The 11,537-nt window shown below is 37.7% G+C and overlaps 1 protein-coding gene across 2 annotated transcripts in view; it reads right to left on the bottom strand.

The window, feature by feature from the left end:
- Positions 1 to 6,510: 6,510 nt before the first annotated feature.
- sNPF-R (short neuropeptide F receptor) overlaps positions 6,511 to 11,537 on the bottom strand; it is a 32,058-nt gene continuing 27,031 nt past the window's right edge. For both annotated transcript variants that reach the window (XM_017234639.3, XM_017234640.3), the window contains one exon: positions 6,511 to 8,689. The gene's annotated coding sequence lies outside the window, so the exon portion shown is untranslated. The remainder of the gene's footprint in view (positions 8,690 to 11,537) is intronic.

Below are 11,537 nucleotides of genomic sequence, written 5' to 3'. Positions count from 1 at the left end.
CTTCCCAATACCCACAACTGGAATTTTTTTATGGTCGGAAGCTTGAGCGGAAAAAATTGTTTAAAAATGTGGTCAGCGTCTTTTGGAAAATTGAATTTGTAATTTATGCATTTCATATAGCTAGTAAGGGGATATGAGTTTTGTAGAAATATTTAAATGTTTTATTCAACTTTAAATAAAAAGTGTGAGAATCTTCTTTAAATAAGAGAAACTAATGTATTATTCTCTCAAGTATTATAAACTCTTTAAATCAAATGGGGTAAATCCCTTTTTGGCCGAAAATCACACAAATTTTCGTGGTTTTGAAAACATTTGCTTGGGTATCATAAAGTCTGAAGCTCGGGGCCATAGTTGTGCTGTTTTCAACAGGCCAAGCCGCAAAACAAGAGGAATCCACAACATCCAGCAGCCAACAACAATGACAACGGCAGAGAAATGCGAAGGCTACGGCGACAACGGCAACACCAACCAACACCAAAACATTTCACAGAAATATAAATATTTGCTTATGCCACATGCGGGTTGTGGGTAATGGGTAGATTGGTAGGAGGTTGTGGTGGTCGGGGCTTTGGGCTTGTGGGTGTTGGGTATGGGGATGGGGATGGGAAGTTACCAGCCCAACAGCAAAAACTCAAACACAAACACAAACATTGAGGGCTCGGCGACGTCGCTTATGAATATTGCAAAAGGGAACATTCAGCAACAGACACGCATATTGAAAACGAGATGGCGAGGCCATCCTATTGCTAACGCTTTTCCTATAGACAGCAATCGTAAATAAATATTTTGATTTATTGTCTGCGTTGAAATTTCCGCACAATTTACAGCCAGCGGAATGTCGTGGGCGTATAATTAATATGTTTACCCGGCGTATGCTTAATATTTCCGAGAGATTTTCCCAATTCTCAAGTACTCAAGTCACTGACTATTTATTCAAATGGGCAATGACTTTAAATCGTATTTTAATTTACTGAAAAATTCCTTTTTCTATTTATTGACTTTCAGTGGGAGAGGAGTGTCCAACATTTCAATCATGCGGAAGACAAACATTCGGATTGACAGCTTGTGGCAGACCCTGCAGAATGCAATCAATATCAAAAACTGACATTGGCCAATGCCTTTTTGGTACTTTTTCCTTGCTGTCCATGTTCATTTGGCCTGGCTCAGCAGAAACACAAGTGCCCTTTAACGATTTTTCATCAATGGCTCGATGAAGCCACTAATTGGGAATACTATCTGTTAACGAATAGTTCGTTCCAAGCTTATTAGATTGAATTTCAAGCGATGAATAAATTGTCTGGTTATTGATATATTCAGTTAACAAGTAGCGTATTTGAAAGTTCTTGTTTGTTTATTAGTTCACCTGGTTAGACATGCCAAATTACAGATTGAAAGTGAATCAGTCGAAGCCAATGAAGCATACTCAATATAGACAACTCGGTTGATTAAGCAAGTGGTAGGTGGCAGCATCAAAGTGCCCAAGTTAAAGCCATCAACAGGTCAAGATTGGAGTTCAATAAGCTTTAAGATTAGCCCAGATGTCTCTTGGCCTTTTTTGTTTGGCCTTCATTTTTTGTTCTCCAGCCGAAAGTGGCAGAACGGGCCAAAACACAAACCACAGAGCCCACAAATACGTATGTAGATGGATGGATGGCAATCAATGGGCAGAGGCAGATTTGTTTTTAGCCTTTTTTTTTGGAGCAAGCCCGACAACCAAAATACAAAAACAAAAAAAATAAAAATCCTCAGCACGTTTCCTGTTCGTTTATCAAATCAGATTCCTTTTTTTTGGAGTGGGTGTCGGGTAGGGGGTACTGTCTTCCTTTTGTGACATTCGTCGCACCCAAAAATGTTTTGCACTTGATGAAGGGTTTCATTTGATTTGCTTGTTCTCTCATTTCTCTGGTTTCACCGTCTCCACTGCCTTTTCCACTTGTAGTCTCCCGGTTTTCCCGTTTTCTACGTTTTCCTCGCTTAGAGTCCTTCGCCTGGGCAATGCCAAATGAAAAATCAACATTTAACATATGTTCGTGTTAAACAAATCGCTTAAATTTCCATATGGCCATGAGCTGGCACTTGACGTTGCAAAGAAGAAAAAAAAATCGTTTCCACCGATTCTGATCTGAATCCAGATCCCAGGGGGAAAACTCGGGAAAGTGTTGTAAACAAACGAGGGTCTGAGTTACCATGGCAGAGAAATCATTTCCCCATTCCGTCCACTTCAAAATGCTAATGCATGCAAAGTCGAAAGCAAAACTTTTCTCTTAGCTTCTGTCTTGAAGTTTAACTAATTACCCAACAGTTTGTACTATTTAGCCAGGCTGTTTATTTTAGTTAGTTTTGTTCACGGCTTCTCAGAAGCTCCAGCCCAGTCCTAGAAGTTGGCTACAACAGCAGCTTCCGGTTACAGGCGACGTCTCCTTCCGGCAGTTTACTCACAGATTTCTCCATTGTCTATGCAAATATTTGCCACAGATGGAAAAAAATAAAGAGAAGTCCTTTAGATGCAGATAAGGTTTAATATGAAATGAATTATTGGTTCTCTATGGCTTACTTAATTTAAGGAAATTTCCATATATTACTAATATTTCTAAAGCTAGCATAAGCTACACTCCTTAAATCGGGTCAAAATATTTATATCTGGGCATTAGCCAGAAGACCATTGTCCATTGCCTCGGGACCAGTCAGTTTAATGAACCGGAAGAGTTTTATACGGCAAGGATACCATTACTTGCTTACTATTTTTCTTTTTTTTATCCTGCTTCTTTACTGTTTTCTGTTTGCACGGGTGTTTTGGCGGTGCAAACAGCTTTCGGCACGGCCAAAACGTCAAAGAACAGTGGCAAATGCCGGCCAACTGGGCACCCAGGATGCCCTTTTTCGTCCTGTTTGCCTCGCCCTTTTGGGGACAGTCATTGCATTGCACTTAAGTGCTGGAGCGCTTTGTTCCCCTGACACAGGCAGGCAGAGACAGTGAGAGAGACAGCCTCCGGGTAAAAGTCATTAGATACTGCAAATGTAAACACAATGCCGTACAGACACTGGAAAAATGGGAGCTGAAAAGGATGTTTGCGGTAGGATTGTGGCTTCCAGCCAGGACTTCACGCGAGCCAAGTTCCTTTGGGGATTTTGCTGAATGCGCTTCCTGTGGACAAAGGTCCTAGAAAACTTTGTCCAGGTTTGCAATTTCTTAGCTTGCATATTTTTCATAACTTTTTTGTTTAGTTTATCTGCACATGGTGTTTTAGGAGACAAATAAATATAATTTATCTTTAAATAAATTTAGGGATACTCTAAAGACATAAGTAGAGTAGTTGAAATGGTGTCGACTCACCAGGAACTCCTACGTATTTTTGCAAAGTTGCAATAATTATGTTGTCCTTGCACTTCTGCTTACATTTTCCTCTTGCCGGTCACATTTAATTTTCCTAATGCACTTGCCTTTATTTCGCTTTATAATTAAAGTTGGTGACATTACACTATTAGCTAATTGATAACGGGTACAAACATAATTTTAATATACCTTAAAAAGTGTTTTAAATCGTGCTTTTAAAATATTACCAGGATATAACCGACAGAGCTGGTGGCCAACGCATTTAATTCAATTGAGAAGCGAATTTCCTTTTTTTTTTAGCGCACATTTTTTTAGTGCCACACACATGGCATTTCTATGGCTGCATTTAGGGAGGGGACTGATGTTTGCAGTTTTTGCAACTTTAACTAGTTTGAAATCCATTTGGGAGTGCCAGGACCAAAAGCTCGTGAACTGATCCTGGGCAGAGGACTGCATCTCAGCAGCAGTCAAACAGCTTGACTGGCAACGCCTGGCATGCACTTGTCAGCCATTTAGCTTTGCTTTTTCCCTGCTCCCGACAGTCCTGGCAAAAGGACAACAGCAACCAAACAGCCAGGCAACCAAATTGCAACAGTAACATGCAGTTGCCGTAAGTGGAAACCGTTTTCAGAACTTAATTTGCCATTTGTTCGGCGAGTGTGTTTTGCCCGGCTTGCCGGAGACAATTTCATTATTGCAACTAAAGTCGGAAGGATGTTGCAATACGCTCAAGGCCTTAACTGTTTAATGTGTTAAAGTTTTAAGTGGCACTTTGTTTATTATAAAAGTTATTGTATTCCTGTTGTAAATAGTAAGTGCTATGCTAAGTAGACCAATGCAATGGCTACCAAGCCAACCCATACATATACTCCACTATTTTATTAATCATTGTGGATATAAAGCTTTTATTTAATTTAATGTCATCGCCAACTTAGCGTTTAATTCCAGTCATTCGAGTAGATTATATTTTGGCAACCCAGACTTGCAGAAGTTGTATTGTTTTTGCTGCTGCTTTTGAGTGACACATTTCACGCCAGAAACTTTGGAAACCCAGAGACACATTGACAGAAAGGAAACTTTCGGGTGTTCTGTGGCCTTCATTCGGGTGTTGTTGGTGTTGGTTTTGGGGTCGTTGTGGTCGGAACGTGTTGGTAAAATGGTTAAGGCCCACTTGCTCCAGACTCGCGGTTGAAAGTGCCTGCTTACATGTGTCAGAATGTCGCTTAATTGTAATTGAATTTATTTTCTCTCCAAGTTATACTTTGTTAAAGTTTCTTAATTCTTTGTTTTTCTTTAGTTGGGTAAGGATTTCTTATACGCTTATTGTCCTCCCAGTGGCTTTAGATAAGTTTTCACAAATGTCATACCCAGTTGGTCATAAAACTCAAATTTCTAAACTATTCCCCCACCTGACATCTCATTTGCTTTATCGTTCTCCTTCTGGATAGTTTTTCCGAACAAATCGCTACCGTTTCTGGCATTTTATTCATGTCGGATGAACATTTTATGGCAGTGGGAAAAATAACTAGAAAAATAACTTTGGCTATCCAGTGGTCTTTTGAAAAGCTAGAGATGTCCTGTTGGGAGTACGGTTTCAAATAAAATCATCAGAGTAATAATCTGTGCATCAGTTGGGTACCACTGCAGAGGACAGCCGACCACATAATGCCACTCTGCTCAATGTCCTCGCCCAGCCCAAAGGACTTTTCCTTCAGAAGACCAAGACTTATGACCAAACATTCGTAACGATTAAATTGCAGACCAGGTAGCAACATCTTGACAGGGGCCCCCTGATGGAGTGCTCTGGCTTGGGCAGTTTATTAGGAAGCTACTTTGAAATGGGTCTACCACATCAACAAAATTTAAAAATGGAAACTGTGCCAATATTTCTCTGGCTATGGCACCATTAAATCTTTAAAATATGACATCAAATAAATTACAACTTTTAATTCACGTAATGCATTTTCATTAAACGGCATTCGATTTACATATGTGGGCCATACTTTTGAACTGTGACCCAGATATAGTATTTTATTTCAAACCACATTATCCTTTTCCTCGTAATGTTTCCAATTGGTTTCCCTGGTTATTTCCGCGGAAGCCCGCCGGCAATATTCGCAAAATTATCAGGCTACCATGGTGGCTGCGGTTATCCAGGTCTTTAAGTGCGATTGCCAAACAGCAATTATCAAAATCAAATAGCCATTCAGTCGATAATTGCGCAATAAATGAGCAAACGAAAGAAAAAATTGGGTTAGTGAAAATGTCCACTAAATGGTTGTCAATTAATTCGTCATTTTATGCTTTATGTTTATTTAAATGAAGTCATTAGTTTCAAGTTTCCAATTCTGACCTGTTTGCTCATTAGCTTTTTTGGTAAGCAAATAATATAATTGAATTCATGAGGCGAATAGGCTCATAAATAACTAGATCAAATAAATGAGGTTTTTTAAATGAATTAATGAATAAATAAATTATACGAATACTGAACATAGAACACTATGTCAGAAATAATCAAATAAGATTACTTGTTAAGCTTACCTTTTATTAAATTCACTTCTTTTAAAGATTTTACTTATTAATGAAATCCCGGAATATCCTACAAAGCCGTTTCCTGTATTTAAGACGATGAATTGGAATTCTTGCCTACTTCAATAACCTTAAGCCAAGTTGTTGGAAATAGTTTGAGAAGCACAACTTCGGGAATGTAGGGAAAATAAAAGTTTTCCTGCTTTTGTCTTCTTGTTCAGTTATGAACTTCTTGTCGAACTTTTAGCCTGCCAGCATTTTAATTTAAGGAAAGGAACACTCCGGAATACCTGATGCAGTGGCCGATGTACCAACTAGTATATTATATATATATCTGGAATGTGGGATGCATGTTTGCTTTTTGAACGACGTTGACCTGGTTAAGGGCTAATTTCCCCCAGATAGACACAACTGTGCACATAAATTACCTTGTGACAAATCGCCTGTCTGAGAATTTGTCCCTATTTGTCATTTGTTTGTTTATTTGATCAAAGCATGCCAGCGGGACAAGGGACTTCGACACATGCTGCGATGATAGGGAGTGGTAGTCCTATAGTCTTGAAATTAGTTTATACCGTATTAAAGCACCGAGATACTTACTTTAAGATTAACTATTTCCATTGAAAAAAATTGTTTCAAATTCTGTCAACATCCATTATTTATTTCGTGTGTCGGTAATCCGTATTTTAAAACAGTTTTTTGTTTTTATTTTTTTGGCTACATAAATATAGTTTACATTAATACTCAGCTGCGACGGCTTTTGTGGCTCATTCGTGATATTCAATTTAGTCAATCATTTTCCACTTACTTTCAAGCATTCAATATTGTTGATCGAATAGTTTTTGCACACTTTATATTCATACGTATGATTTTAATCTTTATTTAATAACTTTCCCACGTGCAATCTCTTTTTTTTAAACAGTTTTAAGTTATGTTTTTTTGTCAAAACATTTTACAGACTACAAACACAACCCTAAACTAGTGGGTAGTTGAATCAACAACATTCATCTTAAATAACTTTTAATTCTGTTTACTATTGAAATATTTTTCTTAGGTTTAAGGCCTTAACTATATTCTTTAGCTTACGTATTTCTTAACTTGAGTAATATTAAGTTTTTGGTTTGATCAGGGCCTTGAATAATTTCGTTAACCTACTCTTTTAATATTTCGTTTCTCTTTTATAAAATAACTTATCTTATTCATTAATAATACATTGATACAACAGCCAACATTAAATTTTAGCTAAGAGTTTATAATTTAATTTTCTTTAATATTAGGCTTCAATATTTTTCAATTTATATTTTTCTAAGATTTTGATGAGAACTTTTTTCTTAATTTTATGCAATTTTTAATTGCATACATAATTTTACCCGATTTAATGAGTATTTTTAAACAGCTCAGCCATAAATCCAAACTAAGCATAGTCTTTCCTAAATAGTTTCTTATCCTGCTAAATTTTATTATTAAGTATAATTACGTATACGCAGTGGAGACATGTGGTGAAAGTTTGAAGAAAAAACCAAAAGTACCCCGAAGCTTGTGACATTTTTTTTTTGAAAGCCAACAAAAAAAATAAACTTTCAAAAAAATTGGGGCTCGTGGTCACAGCACTTTTGAGCACTTTTGGTTTTTTTTGTTTGCAGTTTTCAAAATCCCATTTTCCAATCTGGTTTATTTTTAGCATTTGATGCGCTTAGCTGTAGTTTTTTTTTATTAAATTTAAGCCTATAGATGTATAATATAATTTATAGTTTATGTCTATGCCCGGAAACACACACTTTACAAGCTTGTCGAGCGGCTTACTTATAAGAAGATACCTTCGTTGGCTGTCTTAGACCTGACACATTTTATTTGCTATAAAATATTTTGTCATAAAATAGTTTTACTTTTATGCGTACACTTGCCAGTGGCTACAGTTAATTATTTTATTAAAGATTCACTCACAGAAACACACCATGCCCTGGACTGCTTTTCAAGGGAATTCGGAAGGGCATACGAACTAGCAGTTTAAAGCCATGGGCTTGCGCCCGAAAGGTAATCTAGTTACAGTTTTGTAGAATTCCGGCAGGCATTGGAGAGATCCTGGAAATGTCAGCTTCCATGGACGAATACTCACCGTGCAAATCTCATCAATGTCAGCTTATACCAGTGCCAGTTTTCGATGTTTTTTCCCCGGGAGGCTGGGAAGCTCTGATGCTCCATCAACTGTGGAACTGTTTGCTTTTTTGAAGTCGAGCAAATAATTTTTTTTAGCCAATGTTTTGGCAGCTGAGCAGGGAAAGGAGAGCCCTGCGTTGACATATTTCCACACAATTGGGCCAAAAACTGGCGCACGAAATTTAATTCCATGTGACTGGCGAAAGCCAAACCAAAAACGACAAATGTCTGACAGTTGTTAGGTACAAATTGGATGCGACAAAGGAAACAGTTTGCCCTTCCAGGCATTGTGAATATGCGAAATGTTTTGTCAATTGCCGCGACTTGACTTGGAAAAAAAGAAATTATATATATATACAGATATATGTATAATAATAGCAGTATAAAGAGGCGCTTTAGGCTCCAGGCTCAGTCACACCCACGCACACACAAAAATATACACACAGATATATATATCCTTCTACATACTTATTTGATAACCATGACTTGTGTAGCTTCAGCCAATTGCTAGACAATCTGCCTTACCACTTCTCACATCGTTGTCACTTGATTTGGCATTTATCAGCATTTTTCCGTACAATAGGGTTCCAGCATTATGTTGGCTTGAATTACCAACCAAATTCAATAAAAGTCCGTCCACGGAAATGCTTAGAAATGCGTTTCAAAAATCTGTAAATATACAAAATGAATGGAAAAAGGGTTGAAAATTGTATTCAAGATTGACAGATAGAGTATTTCAGGGTATTTGTCTGTTTAACTGCCACCCACAGTTGTTGTCATGCTAGGAACTTCATTAAATTGAGATTCTAGAGTACTCGGTACTATTTATTAGGCATATGCCACCTACGTGAATCAAAGACTTGAGAGCCCCCTCAAATACCTTTTTGGCAGACAAGCTGCTTATGCCAATTAGTCTGTCATCTTATGTCGTCTATAAGCCTCCAAATCGTCTTTCAATGTGCTTACTGGAGAACTGCAAGCCTTCGGGATGTGTGAGTGTGTTTTCCTTCTCGGATTTAATGCCAAATATTTAAATAATATTAGGCCGAGCTTATCGTAATCATCACCATCCGGCTCCAGTCGTCTGCTTAATTAAAGAAGCATCGGATTCCGCAAAAAATACTTGAACCACACCCCAGCCCCTGTTATTGTTTGCCTGGCCTTGCCTGGCATCACCATCAACATCGCCATCGACATCGACATTTACATTTACATTGTTATCGTCATTGACATGTCCTTGCTCCTTCCGCCCCAGGCGATCCTAATTAGTATTATCCACTTGTTGCCAAGAGCGTTGACACTCCTTCATTTTTCCCCTCGATGATATGCATGAGCGTTGCGTATACGCCACGTTGCCATATTGCAGATTGCATGTCATGCAGCTTTAATGAATCCCTGAATTATTTAATCAATTCAATTATCACATCATAAACACAAGGGTCGTTATGTGAGATAAGCCCCTGATAAACATTCTTCAAGCTTAAGAACAAAATAAAACAAAGAAAATGGAATTTAAAAGCTTGATTTTCCTCGGAAATTTATATTTTTCGAGAAAATTTAGATTTTATGACATTTAATACCGAGGTTCTGCCATATATACCAGCATAACTTCTGGGTTTTTCCAATGAATTTTTAAAAGGATGGCTTTTGATTTACCATTGCGGGCAATTTTCTGAATCCCATTCCCCTTTCGTGCTCCCAAATTTTAATTAAAATTATTGGGAAAACAATAACAACTCTCGGAGGTTGTCAGTGTAATAGCTATGCATGAGTTTATCGATTTATTATTGTGATTGCGGTTATCAATTTGCATTTTAGTCTTCAATAAAAATTTGATGGATTTTTCAAAGAGAAGGGCTGAAATCCAGGCATCTAAAATTGGAATTTAATATCCTTTTTATTATAACTGACTCGATGTACTTTAAATCATTTTTTTGTCAGTGCTGGTTTTTATGATTTTAATCAATTCAATTTCAACAGCTGTCCCCTTAATTGTTAGTTGGGATGAAATGCCTACAAAAGGACAAAAAAAAATGTTAGCCTGGCCCATCTGGGTGTGGCTGTTTGGGCCAAGTTCCCGCTGACAAATTAAATCAACTTGAATGCTAAATGGCGTCCGCCTTACCGTTGATAATTGAAATAAAATTTTCCGCCTTCCAAGAAGAAAAAGAACAAAAAGCCGCAATAGGGGACTGGTAGTAAGTTGGACCTGGTGGGCGGGGAAAAAGTGTGGACCCAAAACAAAGGTAAACTTGGCCCGCAGCCTTTGCATGGTCTTTGGCCGTCTTTGTTTGTGGCCAACTCGGTTCGACCACCTCGAATGCCGCTTTATTAAGTATTCATTATTGTCGACTGAGATTGTGTATGTACTGGCACTTAAAAAAATACTATAAATTTATTATATGAACAAATTCTCTTCAAATACATAAGCTTTTGAATTAATATTTGCTTATTTATCAACTTCAAGTACGGCTTTGGAATAAAATACATTTTTTGTAATATTTTTTCTTTCCGTGTCCTTTCCATAGAAATTACTTTGTTGTGGTTTGCCAATCGGAGAATTTCACAGGATGTGGTCGGAAATTGTAGAGTCCTGGTAAACCGGAGTCTTCCTCGACCCTAATTGCCGACGGCACAATAATGTTTGTGTAATTAATTTTAATGATTTTACTTTTTCGCTTGCTTATTTTTTTTGTTGCTTCTATTTTGGCTGTAATGTCCCCGGCATGTGTTCCCCCCGAAAATAACAAAAGTTTTCTTTTATTGGCTGTGCTATTGTTTTTACTGTCAGGAGCAATTTTGTTCGTTAGTTTCAAAAAGAGCCACCGGGAAAATCAATAAGAAAATGGCAATAAAATATTTAGCAACAACAGACTAATAAATAAATCAATAAGCAAATGGATGTGAAAAGTGACTTTTGGGGATAAGTTGGGTAACTATTTAATAGTCAGTTTCCGTGTTGTGATGCGGAAATAAGATTTAGTCGAAATGGCCTTTAACTGGATGTAGTATATCATTTTGTATTGCCTTTCTTGCTTTATGGCCAAGATATTAATATGCTAAAATCTCATGACTTGTAGGCTTTCAACTTTGACTGCTCACATCTTGTAAATTACAAGTTGTAATGGCAAACCACACGCAATTGTACTTTACGACTGCCCTCGAGTGGAGTGGATTTTGAGTTGCCCGCAATTAGAGGGCGATGTAAACAAATTCTGGGCACATCGTGTCATGTCAAGTGCCTGCCAACACAGATTCCGAGGACCTCAACAAGGATGTTCTTTTTTTAATGAATTTCTATGCAGACTAAATATAGCCAGCAGATAAACAGGTTGGAGTGTTGGGGCATTTAATGAATTTTGTTCCGAGAGTAATTAGGCAAAACAGGAAGTGTCCGAGATGGAAAGGCGTAATGAGCAAGGACAGGAGCGAGGACTCGAAATAGGATACCGGATGACAGTTCAATGACAGTCGCTGACACGTGTCGGTCTTTATGCAAATGAAGTTGCCACACTGA

The sequence above is a fragment of the Drosophila bipectinata genome, chromosome 3L (genome assembly GCF_030179905.1).
Source record: "Drosophila bipectinata strain 14024-0381.07 chromosome 3L, DbipHiC1v2, whole genome shotgun sequence".
Lineage (NCBI taxonomy): Eukaryota > Metazoa > Arthropoda > Insecta > Diptera > Drosophilidae > Drosophila > Drosophila bipectinata.
The sequence above is the reverse complement of the archived record's forward strand: the minus strand, read 5'-3'. Positions and strand labels throughout refer to the sequence as shown.